This window comes from Pristiophorus japonicus, unplaced genomic scaffold, assembly GCF_044704955.1.
Source record: "Pristiophorus japonicus isolate sPriJap1 unplaced genomic scaffold, sPriJap1.hap1 HAP1_SCAFFOLD_113, whole genome shotgun sequence".
NCBI classification, from domain to species: Eukaryota; Metazoa; Chordata; class Chondrichthyes; family Pristiophoridae; genus Pristiophorus; species Pristiophorus japonicus.
The window spans coordinates 2,060,740-2,072,485 of record NW_027250788.1 but is presented as its reverse complement, the minus strand read 5'-3'; the positions used below and the strand labels follow the sequence as shown (position 1 = coordinate 2,072,485).

The 11,746-nt window shown below is 46.3% G+C and overlaps 2 non-coding genes across 2 annotated transcripts; one reads left to right on the top strand and one right to left on the bottom strand.

Annotated features, from left to right (window-relative positions):
• On the bottom strand, nt 1-72 carry trnaw-cca (transfer RNA tryptophan (anticodon CCA)). Its single transcript has one exon. It is a non-coding gene; the product is annotated as a tRNA-Trp (tRNA).
• An 8,714-nt stretch (nt 73-8,786) lies between these two features.
• Nucleotides 8,787-8,860, top strand: trnan-guu (transfer RNA asparagine (anticodon GUU)). The gene has a single exon. It is a non-coding gene; the product is annotated as a tRNA-Asn (tRNA).
• The last annotated feature ends 2,886 nt before the right edge of the window (nt 8,861-11,746 follow it).

Here is an 11,746-nt window from a genome sequence, read left to right as displayed (position 1 = left end):
TGACCCCGACGTGATTTGAACACGCAACCTTCTGATCTGGAGTCAGACGCGCTACCGTTGCGCCACGAGGCCTACACAATGTGTTTGAGATGTTTCTCTATATGAAGCTTTAACAATACAAGGGGCTTTAAAATCCCCGCCCATTCCCACCAGGTGTCAGAAGCAACGCTCACCTGCCAGTCACCGTATGTTTTTTTCTGAAACGTTTGTGTTGCGTTCATGGAAAAGCATCATTAATTAACCCGTCACCTTCATTTGCACAATGAAAGAAATGCTAACTGAGAGACAGTCGATACTTCAATCATTTGTCCTGTGCTTTGGGGAGCGGGCAGGGAAGTGGACCTGAGTCCATGATCGCATCGGCCATTATCGTATTAAATGGCGGAGCAGGCTCGAAGGGCGTATGACCGACTCCTGCTCCTATTTCTTTTGTTCTTATGTTCTTCAGCATGTTAATCCATTTTACACACTGTATTGCCGATGTCACCAGGAATCTGGGGCAACTTTTGTCAAATTTAACAGCACCGGTTATTCCTTCTGTGCAGAGAAATTAGAATCAGTAGTGAAGATAAAATCCCATGGTGATCATTTTCAGATTCAACGCAGTAGGATTTCAAATAAAGTGAAATAATTTTACAGTGAAAAGATTTGGAAGTTTTACTTGTATTTGTATCTTTAATTAAACTTTGTGGCGTCTGACTCCCTTTCATGCTTCTGCTGAATAAGAAAGGAGGGTTTGACGTTGACCAGACTGCACTGCCCCTGATATTTGTGAGCTCATCCTTTATATTCAGTGGTTTCTCGCCCTTTGATGGGCTGCAGTGTGGCGGATATCACGTTGGCCTCACACGCGAAAGATCCCCGGTGGATCCGTTTTCTCTCACTGAAAGTTATCTATTTATTGGTTAAATAAAGAGCAATTCAGGAATAAGGGAGCCTTTCTACCAGGAGAATAAATTGCAAATAAAAACTGCAAATGCTGGAAATCTCAGCAGGTCAGGCAGCATTTTCCAGGAGACTAAACTCTCCTCCGATTGTTCCCTTATAGCACGTTTAAACATAATGTTTCTACCCAGAATCAAACCGGATACTTTTCACGTATAAAGGAAATGTGATAACCACTACACTACAGAAACCTCTGGCACAACAGCCCCAACAGAGGGGAGCTGACCAGTGAGCTCCCTCTGTGATGATCGGGAATGTGTTGGCTCACCTCTAACAACTTCTGTCCCACACTGAAAGTTCTCAATCCTTCTCCTCCACTGCCCTTTACAGAAATGTCACGGATCACCCAGCCACCGTGTTCACTTGCACATCCTCACAGTGGGGCCACAGAGGCTCCTACCGTCTCCCCGCGATCAGTGAACTCACCCAGTTTACTAAATTAAACCCCGAACACGTGCCCGGCAAAGGGCCGGAGAAGCCAGATAGTCTGTAAGCTCGGTCTATCACAGAAAGTATTGGTATTCATGGTGATTACAGCAATTATTAATCGTCTCACAAACCTCAATTATTTTTATGCGATGAATTGATCGAGAATTGAAACCAGTTTAGTGCGCCGGATCTTAACAACTCGACCACCAGGGAACGGTTATGATACATGTCGATATATTTATATATATTTATATATGAACCTGAATATCAACGGCGAGCTACCTAGACCTCATGGCGCAACAGTAGTGCATCTAACTTTGAGTGAGAGAAATTGTTCCACAGTGATACCCATTTCATCTTTTGTTCCCTTTTAAACACGAGAAACTGAGACAGGGGAAATAAATAGAGAAATAAAAGCACAGGGATACAGACAAGAGGAAGAGAGAAGGGGAAAGATACTGTCCCCACCCAGAACTAATGCAGAAACACCAATGCTGTGCTCGGGATGGCCACCCACAGCCTGGATACACGAACACCAGCGGCAGGTCCGGGCATGAAAGGAACGGAGAGCGGCCCTGGGAGCAGCTTGGAGGTCCCGGGAGACTACTCCAGGGAGCAACGCGAGCTGGTGCAGGAGGGCGGCGGCAGCGAAGAGTGATGTCATAAAGGTCCAGGTCGGTGATTGGAGCGTGGGCAGATACAGCAGGAGCGGCAAGATCGGGGCGAAGGAGCGGCGAGAGACTGCAGAGGGACGTGATCGGGGCCCAGCGGAGGCATGAGTTTGGGGCCAGGGGCCCAGGGTTAGCACGGGCCAGCCCACACTGCGATATGTGTGTGCACTAGGTCCGTGCAGCAGAGCTGGTCGCCTGTCGTCTTGCTTAACCCTTGCCTCTGGACCAAGACCTCGCTCTGTCAAGCCCATGTGATAGCTGGGGTGCAACGGCCACCACACGTTTAAAAAAATCCACGCACAGGCATCTTCCACCCTTTGGGATGTAGTTCGGGTCCTTCATTGAAACACCTGTGAACTCATCCTTTTTCGGCGTGGAATCAAGTCATCCTCGTTTCGAGGGACCGCCTATGATGATGATGATGATGGATACATTAACGTCCCAACAGCTCATTGGCTGCAGGAGTTGGACCGTGCGGCGCTTCAGAAGACATGTCGAAAAGGCCAAGTCACGAATTTTGTCTCATGTGCTCCTCCGATCAAGAACAGCAACACACACAAAAAATGCTTCAATAATGATTACATCTTATCTCCACATTTGCTAAGCAGGTGGTTTGTTGGTCTCGGGATATGATTCTTGCTTCGTGGTTGTTACTTGAAATTTGCAGAAAAATCCTGGCTTCAAATCCCAGACCAGCCTTGAGATTGCATTGAAATTTTGCAAAGAAGGACTTGTATTTCTGCAGCGTCTGTCAGGAACTCATAATGCCCCAAAGCGCTTTTCAGCCGATGAGTTGCCTTTGAAACGTTGTCATGTGAAGAAAGATGTGCTCAAATCACCTCAACTCTTTGCAAACGAGTTCACAGAATGAAAGAAGTTTACAGCACGGAAGGAGGACATTTCGGTCCATCGTGTCCACGCCGGCCAACTCGAGGCTATCCAGCCTAATCCCACTTTCTAGCTCGAGGTCCATAACCCTGCAGGTTCCGGCACTTCAGGTGCACATCCAAGCACTTTTTAAATCTGGTGAGGGTTTCTGCCTCTACCACCCTTTCAGGCAGTGAGTTCCAGACCCCCACAACCCTCTGCGTGAAGACATTTCCCCTCTAAACCTTCGACCAATTACTTTAAATTTATGCCTCCTTGTTGTTGACCCCTCTGCTAAGGGAAATAGGTCCTTTCTATCCACTACATCTCCGAACCTCATCATTTTATACACCTCAATGAGGTCTCCCCTCAGGCTCTGCTCCATGGAAAACAAACCCAGCCTATCTAATCTGTCCTCATGGCTAAGATTCTCCACTCCCAGCAACATCCTCGTAAATCTCCTCTGCACCATCTTCAGTGCAATCATGTCCTTCCTGTAATATGGCGACCAGAACTGCACGCAGTACTCCAGTTGTGACCAAACCTGCCCCACCGACCCCATCTCTTGTATTCTATGCCTCGGCTAATAAAGGCAATCATTCCATATTTCTTCTCAACCACCTTAGTTACCTGGCCTGCTACTTTCAGTGATCTGTGGACATGCACGCGCTGGAGACTGGGGAGGACCCAGCAGATTGGAAAACTGCAAATGTCATGCCCCTATTTAAAAAAGGAGGCAGACAAAAAGCAGGAAACTATAGACCAGTTCGCCTAACATCTGTGGTTGGGAAAATGTTGGAATTCATTATTAAAGAAGCAGTAGCAGGACATAGAAACATCGAAACATAGAAAATAGGTGCAGGAGAAGGCCATTCGGCCCTTCGAGCATGCACCACCATTCAATAAGATCATGGATGATCATTCAGCTCAGTACCCCTTTCCTGCTTTCTCTCCATACCACTTGACCCCTTTAGCTATAAGGGCCACATCTCCCTCTTGATTATATCTAACAAACTGGCATCAACAACTCTGCGGCAGAGAATTCCACGGGTTAACAACTCTCTGAATGAAGAAGTTTCTCCTCATCTCAGTCCTAAATGGCTTACCCCTTCTCCCTTAGAGTCCGACCCCTGGTTCTGGGCTTCCCCAACATCGGGACCTGTCCAGTCCCGTCAGAATTTTATATGTTTCCATGAGATCCCCTCTCATTCTTCCAAACTCCAGTGATCTCTCGATCCCTTGATTCCCCGAGACTCGAAAAATCTATCTAACGCAGCCTTCAATATATTCAGAGACTCAGCATTCACAAGCATGTGGGGCAGAAAATTCCAAAGATTCATATCCCTCTGAGTGAAGAAATTCCTCCTCATCTCTGTCTTAAATGGCCGACCCCTTAACCTGAGACTGTGGCCCCTGGCTCTAGACACTCCAGCCCGGGGGAAATAACCGCTCAGCATCTACCCTGTCAATCCCCTTCAGAATATTGTGTGTTTCAATGAGATCACCTCTCATTCATGTAAACTCCGGAGAGTATCGGCCCATTCTACACAATCTCTCAACTTAAGACAGTCCTCTCATCCCAGGAATCAATCTGGTGAACCTCTGTTGTACCACCTCCCAGGCAAATATTTCCTTCCTCAAATAAGGAGACCAAAACTGTGTGCAGTACTCCAGGTGTGGTCTCACCAGGGCCCTGTACAATTGTAGCAAGACTTCCTTACTCTTGTACTGTGGGCTATATATGAGGTACTATGGGCCGAGTGCGCTGTTTTTTGGCTGTTTCGATGGTTGTATAAAAAGTTATTAAAATTTTAAAATTGTCAGTTGCTCAGCAAACATATTTGTATTTCCTTCAGTGTACTCCTTACTCTTCAAGGACTACATTTTCCCCAAGCAGTTTTGTTGGCTCACTGACCTCAAGCGTACCGACTTTGTGCGCTGGAAACGGCTCGGGGAAAAACTCGCCCCATCCTGGCCGCTGTGTAACGTCCCCGGAGTCCTGGCGTGGTGTCGATGGTGAAGTGGGGGGTGGAGCCAAATGTCTGCGCCGAAAACACTGCCGGCACCTTCGCGCATGGGCAGTAGGGAGAGAAAACTTGGCACTCTGCCAGTGTCAAACCCGATGAAAAGCACAGCAGCTTCTCAGCTTCTCCGGTCGCTCGGCGGGCTCTCCCCCGTCCCTCCCCGATAAAACGCACAGCTCCAGCAGCTGCAACTTCTCCGGTCCACAAGCTCACACTTCTCCGGTGTGTGGAGGCAGTATTTCCCCTTCTCCCTCCACTTGTCTATAACCCTCGGCTTTGTTTTCTGGATTTATTCCCCCGGCCTCATTTTATATGTTTAAAAGGGAACAAAAGATGAAGTGTGCGACACTCTGCAACAATTTCTCTCACTCAAATATATCTATTTAGTGAAGTGAAATAAAGAGCAATTAAAGAATAAGGGAGAAGCCACTGTCGCCCTTTTGACAGGAGAATAAACTCGCCCATGACTGTTCATCAACAGCAAGTTTAAACATAATCTTCCTGCACGGGATCATTTCACGTGGAAAGCAAACGTGATAACGGCTCCACTGCGGAAACCGCTTTGACCAGAAGTACAGCAGAGGGCAGCTGACCAGTGAATGCCTTCTGTGCTGATCGGGAATGTGTTGGCTCACCTGAAACAACTTCTGTCCCTCACTGACAGCTGTCTATCCTTCTCCTCCGCTGCCCTTTACACAAACATGTCACTGATCCCCACCCACCACCCCACATCCCCATCGTGTTATCTTCCATGCTAGCACAGTGGGGCTGCGGAGACACCTACTCTCTCCCCGCGGTTAGTGAACTCAGTCACTCTGTAAAATTAAAGGGGAACAAGTGTCCCGCAAAGGGCACGGGAAGGAAGAGAGTTTGTAACCTGGGTTTAATTGTTTGTCAAAGGCTACCCGTCCTGTTGTGTATTTCCAGCAGCTTCCTACTTTCACAGGTGGAGATACCGGGGCTGTACCATGCTCCTAAAATACAATGAGCTCGGGATAAAATTCCTCACATACTCAGGGCAAACTAAATGATTGAAGTTCTACAATGGATTAAATAATGATGTATAAATCAATGAATCTTTTTTTCCACATGAGATGCATGTAACTCTTTCTTCAAAGGTTTTAATTTTGATGGAAGTGCAATTTCCATGGCCGGAAATCGACGCAGGGCCGCGGTGGTGAGAGCGCCGAATCCTAATCACTGGACCACCAGGGAACGCTGCATTGCTGCATCGCTGCACCGTAATGCTTGGTGTCATTATTGTCCTTTTCAATCCACTTGTTTCACACCGAAACACATCGTAACCTTGATCTGAATTTAACTTCACGTGATTCTGTTTAATTTCTGTTCAAAGAATGGACTCAGTCGAGAATATTTTGCGGATTTTATTTTTCTGAGGCTATCTTCCCTGTGCTGGGAACAACCTGCCCAGATATGTGAAAAAACTGGTTTTGTTAAAACTCCAGAGACCGCATGAAGTTAGCTGGGACAAAAGACTTATCAGTCATCCATTGACTAAAGAGCTGTCAGCCAGGAAGGGGGGCCACTGACAAAGCCACTCTAATTTGTAAAAGCACTTCTCACCTCCATCTGAGAAGGAGACACAGAACAATGAACCCACCAGCCTGGCCAGCCAAGGAGGAGCTGGGTCTTTCCCAACACAAAGGCTCAGAGAGATGCCCAGACTAAGGGCCATCAGCCCAATGCATGGGTGGGATGGCCCATCACTGACTAAGTACCCGTGCTTAGAAACAAAGGGGTTTTAAAGATTGGCGGGAAAGATAGGGGTAGCAAGACTCCCAGAAAGACAGGGTTCTTTCCACTTTAGTTTTAGCTTGGAGCTTGGTGTGAAGCTTGGAGCTTGCAGCTTGCAGCTTGTGTTTAGAGAGAGCCCCCTCTCGCTCTTGCTCTCGCTCCACCGATCGTTGTACCAGAGGAAGGGGCCGCAGTACTGCAGAAGAAGCCACCGAGACTGAAGACCAGGCAGTGACTTCCCACAGCTGAGCTGAGCAAGGAAACTGGCTGCGTGTGGTGGTGAACATGGTCGCGAGTGTCCCAAGCCAGTAACCAGATATCCCAGGCCAGCTGGGTAAGGGTTCAGGGTTTTCTCAGAAGTGAAGCTTTTCAGGGCTATTCTGGGGAGGGTAATTCATTGGTAGGGGTGGGGTTAGAATCCACCAGGGAATTACTGCGTGTTACTCGGTTCATTTCTGTACTGTTTGTATGTTGTTTGTAACCGGGATTTTATTCTCCACAGAGACAGTGATTTCGTTTAGCAGTGCATGTTTTAGCCATTGTATGTTAGACCAAATAAATATACTACGATTTATCACTGAAGCATCCCTTTCCGTGACTCATTTAATTTACACTCTGAATAATAATTCCCGGATCTAGAACTTTCGTAAGGTTGGGGCGATTCAAACCGTCCGTCTGGCAATTGGGCGAGGATCACAAACACTTACAATATTTACGAAAGGATATACTTGCTTTGGAAGCAGTTCAGAGAAGGTTCACTGGGTTGACTCCGGAGATGAGTGGTTGACTTATGAGAAAAGGTTGAGTAGGTTGGGCCTCTACTCATTGGAATTCAGAAGAATGAGAGGTGATTTTATCGAAACGTATAAGGTAATGAGGGAGCTTGATAAGGTGGATGCAGAGAGGATGGTTCCACTGATAGGGGAGACTAGAACTAGGGGGCATAATCTCAGAATAAGGGGCCGCCCATTTAAATCTGTGATGAGGAGCAATTTCTTCTCTCAGAGGGTTGTAAATCTGTCGAACTCACTGCCTCAGAGAGCTGAGAAAGCCACGACATTTAATAAATTTAAGACAGAGATAGCTTCTTAACTGATAAGGGAATAAGGCTTATGGGGAACGGGCAGGGATGTGGACTTGAGTCCATGATCGGATCAGCCATGATCATATTAAATGGCGGAGCAGGCTCGAGGGGCCATATGGTCGACTCCTGCTCCTAGTTCTTAAGTTCTTATGTTCTGAATAGCGACACACAAAAAAATGCTTTGATCATGGTTACACCTTATCTTCACGTTTGTCAAACAGTTGGCTCGTTGGTCTCGGGCTGTGATTTCCCTTCGGAGTTGTTAATTGAAATTTACAATGGGTCCCAGTGGAGCCCTGATATTGTTCGCATATTTTGAAATTGCATCGAACTTTTGCAAAGAAGGACTTGCATATCTGCAGCACCTTTCAGGAACTCATGACGCCCCAAAGCGCTTTACAGCCATTGACTTATGTTTGAAGTGTTGTAGTTTGGGGAAAGATGTGCCCAGATCACCTACCATGAACCTCAACTCTTTGCAAAGGAGTTTGGTGCAAATAATCAGGCGTCTCAGGGACTTGGACTGTCTTTGAATAAGTTCTGTTTGTACCTGTATTCAAGCTTGAAACAGCAACTGGGCTTCCATCTCACGGGAGGTTTGGGGTTGATGTGCGTCGCTTTCAATCTTTGAAATTTCACCAAGCAAAGAAATGGTGAATCCAACTGTCCCTGTAAGCATTTAGTTCCCGTTGAATCACAGGAATATCCGCAGTCAGTAGCTGAAAAGGACTTAAAACTTAATACCGGCTTTGGGACAATCAGAATACTTTGTCACAGACAAGGCACTGGAAGGATGGAAGGTAGATCACACCGGTTGTGGGAGAGCTGGTTGGCGGTGACATGGAAGTGTCTGCAGTGTGCGGGACCAGACTGCTTCCACACATCCATAATGAATGTTCCTCCATTTATTTGGGAATATTACAACTTCGAGTGGACAAGTTCCATCCCGGTCCGAGCAATCTGAAGCCTGACACCCTGGTTTGGGATGTCTTGCACCTTATACTTTCGTCAGTCTCTGTGGCGCAATGGGTTAGCGCGTTCGGCTGTTAACCGAAAGGTTGGTGGTTCGAGCCCACCCAGAGACGAAGCCTTTAGCTGTTTTTCCCCGAGTATTGGGTGCCGCACAGTCCCAGGTTGTCATTGTGCGTTTTGGCTGCACGAATCTATTCTGTCAATCTTGCCAGCTGTGCTATTATCCAGTTAGTTCCCACTACAATTTTTTATGAGCATTCAGTTCAAATAAAACGATAACAATTTTTTACATGGATCATGTTCCTCCATCCAGCCCACTAGAAATAAATTATGTTATTGGGTTTAAAGAAACTGGTGGAAATTGATTCCATTGATACATATATAGAACTAGAAAATCGGTCTCAAGTGCTCCTCCTATCAAGAATACACACACACACAATCAATGGTTTTACAACTGAGTCATAAACCCTTACAATTTTAAACCATTCTCATGCAGCGTGTAAAGGAGATAGGGATAAAACTTCATCACATGTAAAGAGAAAATGAATGATTGAGGATACCACTGTTCCTCAGTAATTATATTATTATTTATTTCATTCTGAAGAAGGTTGTCGGCATATTAACGGTGATTAAAAGAATTCTTACTTTTGCACGTTGGCTGCATGTCGTCAATTTTATTAGGTTTTGAATTTAAAAATGGTGTTACAAAAGTTATCGCCGAGACCTGGAATCAAAGCTGTTTTTCGCTGGCATAAGGAGTGGTTTTACTCAATCATTTAAAGATGATTTCAAAGAATCACGTGGCTTTAAATTCACATCACGGTTACGATTTGTTTCGGTGTGAAACAAGTGGATTGAAAAGGACAATATGTTAAATACAGAGTAAAGCTACCACTACACAGTCACATCAAAGTCTCCCAGGGCAGGTACAGTACGCATTAGACACAGAGTAAAGCTTCCTTTACATTGTCCCATCAAACTCTCCCAGGACAGGTACAGCACGTGTTAGGTACAGAGTAATGCTCCCTCTACACTATCGCATCAAACCCTCTCAGGACAGATACAGCCCGTGTTAGATACAGAATAAAACTCCCTCTATACTGTCCCATCAAGCTCACCCAGGGCAGGTACAGTACGCGTTAGATACCGAGTAATGCTCCCTCTACACGGACCCATGAAACTCACCAAGAGCAGGTACAGCATGTGTTAAATACAGAGTAAATACAGAGTAAAGATTCTTCTAAACTGTCCCATCAGACGCTCCGAGGGCAGATGCACCACGGGGTTAGATACAGAGGAAAGCTCCCTCTACATTGTCCCATCAATCTCTCAGGGCATGTACAGCACAAATCAGTTACAACATAAATCTCCCGCGACACAGTCTCATCAAACTCTTCCAGGGGGAGGTGCATGTTGCATATGCAATAACTCAGCAGGCTTACTACCGTGAACTCAATCAGGTGCATCCTGACCGTACTTTTCTTGCTCTCGAACAAAGGATTAAACATGGAGGCTTTCTTTATATACAAGAGTTGCATGTGTGTGTCTGTGGCCCAATGACCTTCGACGGTCGGTCCCCCTGGTGGCAGGTAAACCCGGGCATATATACATTACAGTGCAGCACCTGTTTAAATCTCCCTCTACACTGTCCCATCAAACCCTCCCAGGGCAGGCACAGCACAGGATAGATACAGAGCAAAGCTCCCACTATACTGTCACATCAAACCCGTCAGGGCAGGTACAGTACGGATTAGATACAGATTAAAGCCCCCTCTACATTGTCTCATCAAAGACTCACAGAGCAGATACAGCTCATCGAAGATATACAGTAAAGTTTCCTCTAACCTGTCCCATCAAACCCTCCCAGGGCAAGTACAGTATGGGTTAGATACAGATTAAATCTCCCTCTACACTGTACCATCAAATCCTCCCAGGACAGATCCAGCACGGGGTTAGATACAGAGTAAAGCTCCCTCTACACTGTCCCATCAATCTCTCCCAGGACAGGTTCAGCACGGGGTTAGATACAGAGTAAAGCTCCCTCTACACTGTCTCATCAATCTCTCCCAGGACAGGTCCAGCACGGGGTTAGATACAGAGTAAAGCTCACTTTACACTGTCCCATCAATCTCTCCCAGGGCAGGCACAGCACAGGGTTAGATAGAGAGTGAAGCTCCCTCTACACTGTCCCATCAATGCCTCCCAGGGCTGGTACAGCACAGGTTATGATAGCACAAATGTTTTCCTGGAAAAATCACTCGACACTCAGGGTCGGTTCCAACGCCAAAATGGCCTTTATTACACCGGCGGGGAGGGAGCCTCTGGTCCAACTCCAGGCACTCCACTCCACCGAACAAAGAAATTCATCGATATTTTTATGTTTTACAACATTTCATTACAATTACTTAGCCCATGTCGGCTGAACACAATCCAATCATAACGATGATAAATTACAAATTGATTCCACTGCGACAATGGAATTGGCACCCAGGCACCAGGGGACTGCGTGATCACCTCATGTTTTAGCTGGGGCTTATTCATGGCCTCGTGATAGTCTCCAGATCCCCTTATCTCTACTGTCCTTGGGTTCTGTCTGCACCTAACCTCCTTATCCTTACACAGTCACAGGAATTTCTTTGTTCAGTATTCTGCTAGGACATCTTGTCTGTGGTTTGATGATTAAGGACGTTCTGCTGAGTTCGCTCTTTCCAGTGTTCCTGTACACGGAACTGCAGTGTCATCAGCCACCCAAAAATGTAGTCAAGCTAACTGTTAGCTGAATTCCCCTAGTGCTTTGCAGAATCACTGGCAGCCATTTTATATCTGGCTACCATTTTACACATACATATATGCATACATATATTCAGCAGGTGCCATTGCCTTTGCCCTAAAACAATCCCCCCTTTCTGTAATGGACTAATCCTAGTCTCCTGTAATCGACAACATAATTTGTTACTCGACTTATATTTTTATGTACCACCCGGTACTTCCTGCCTCAA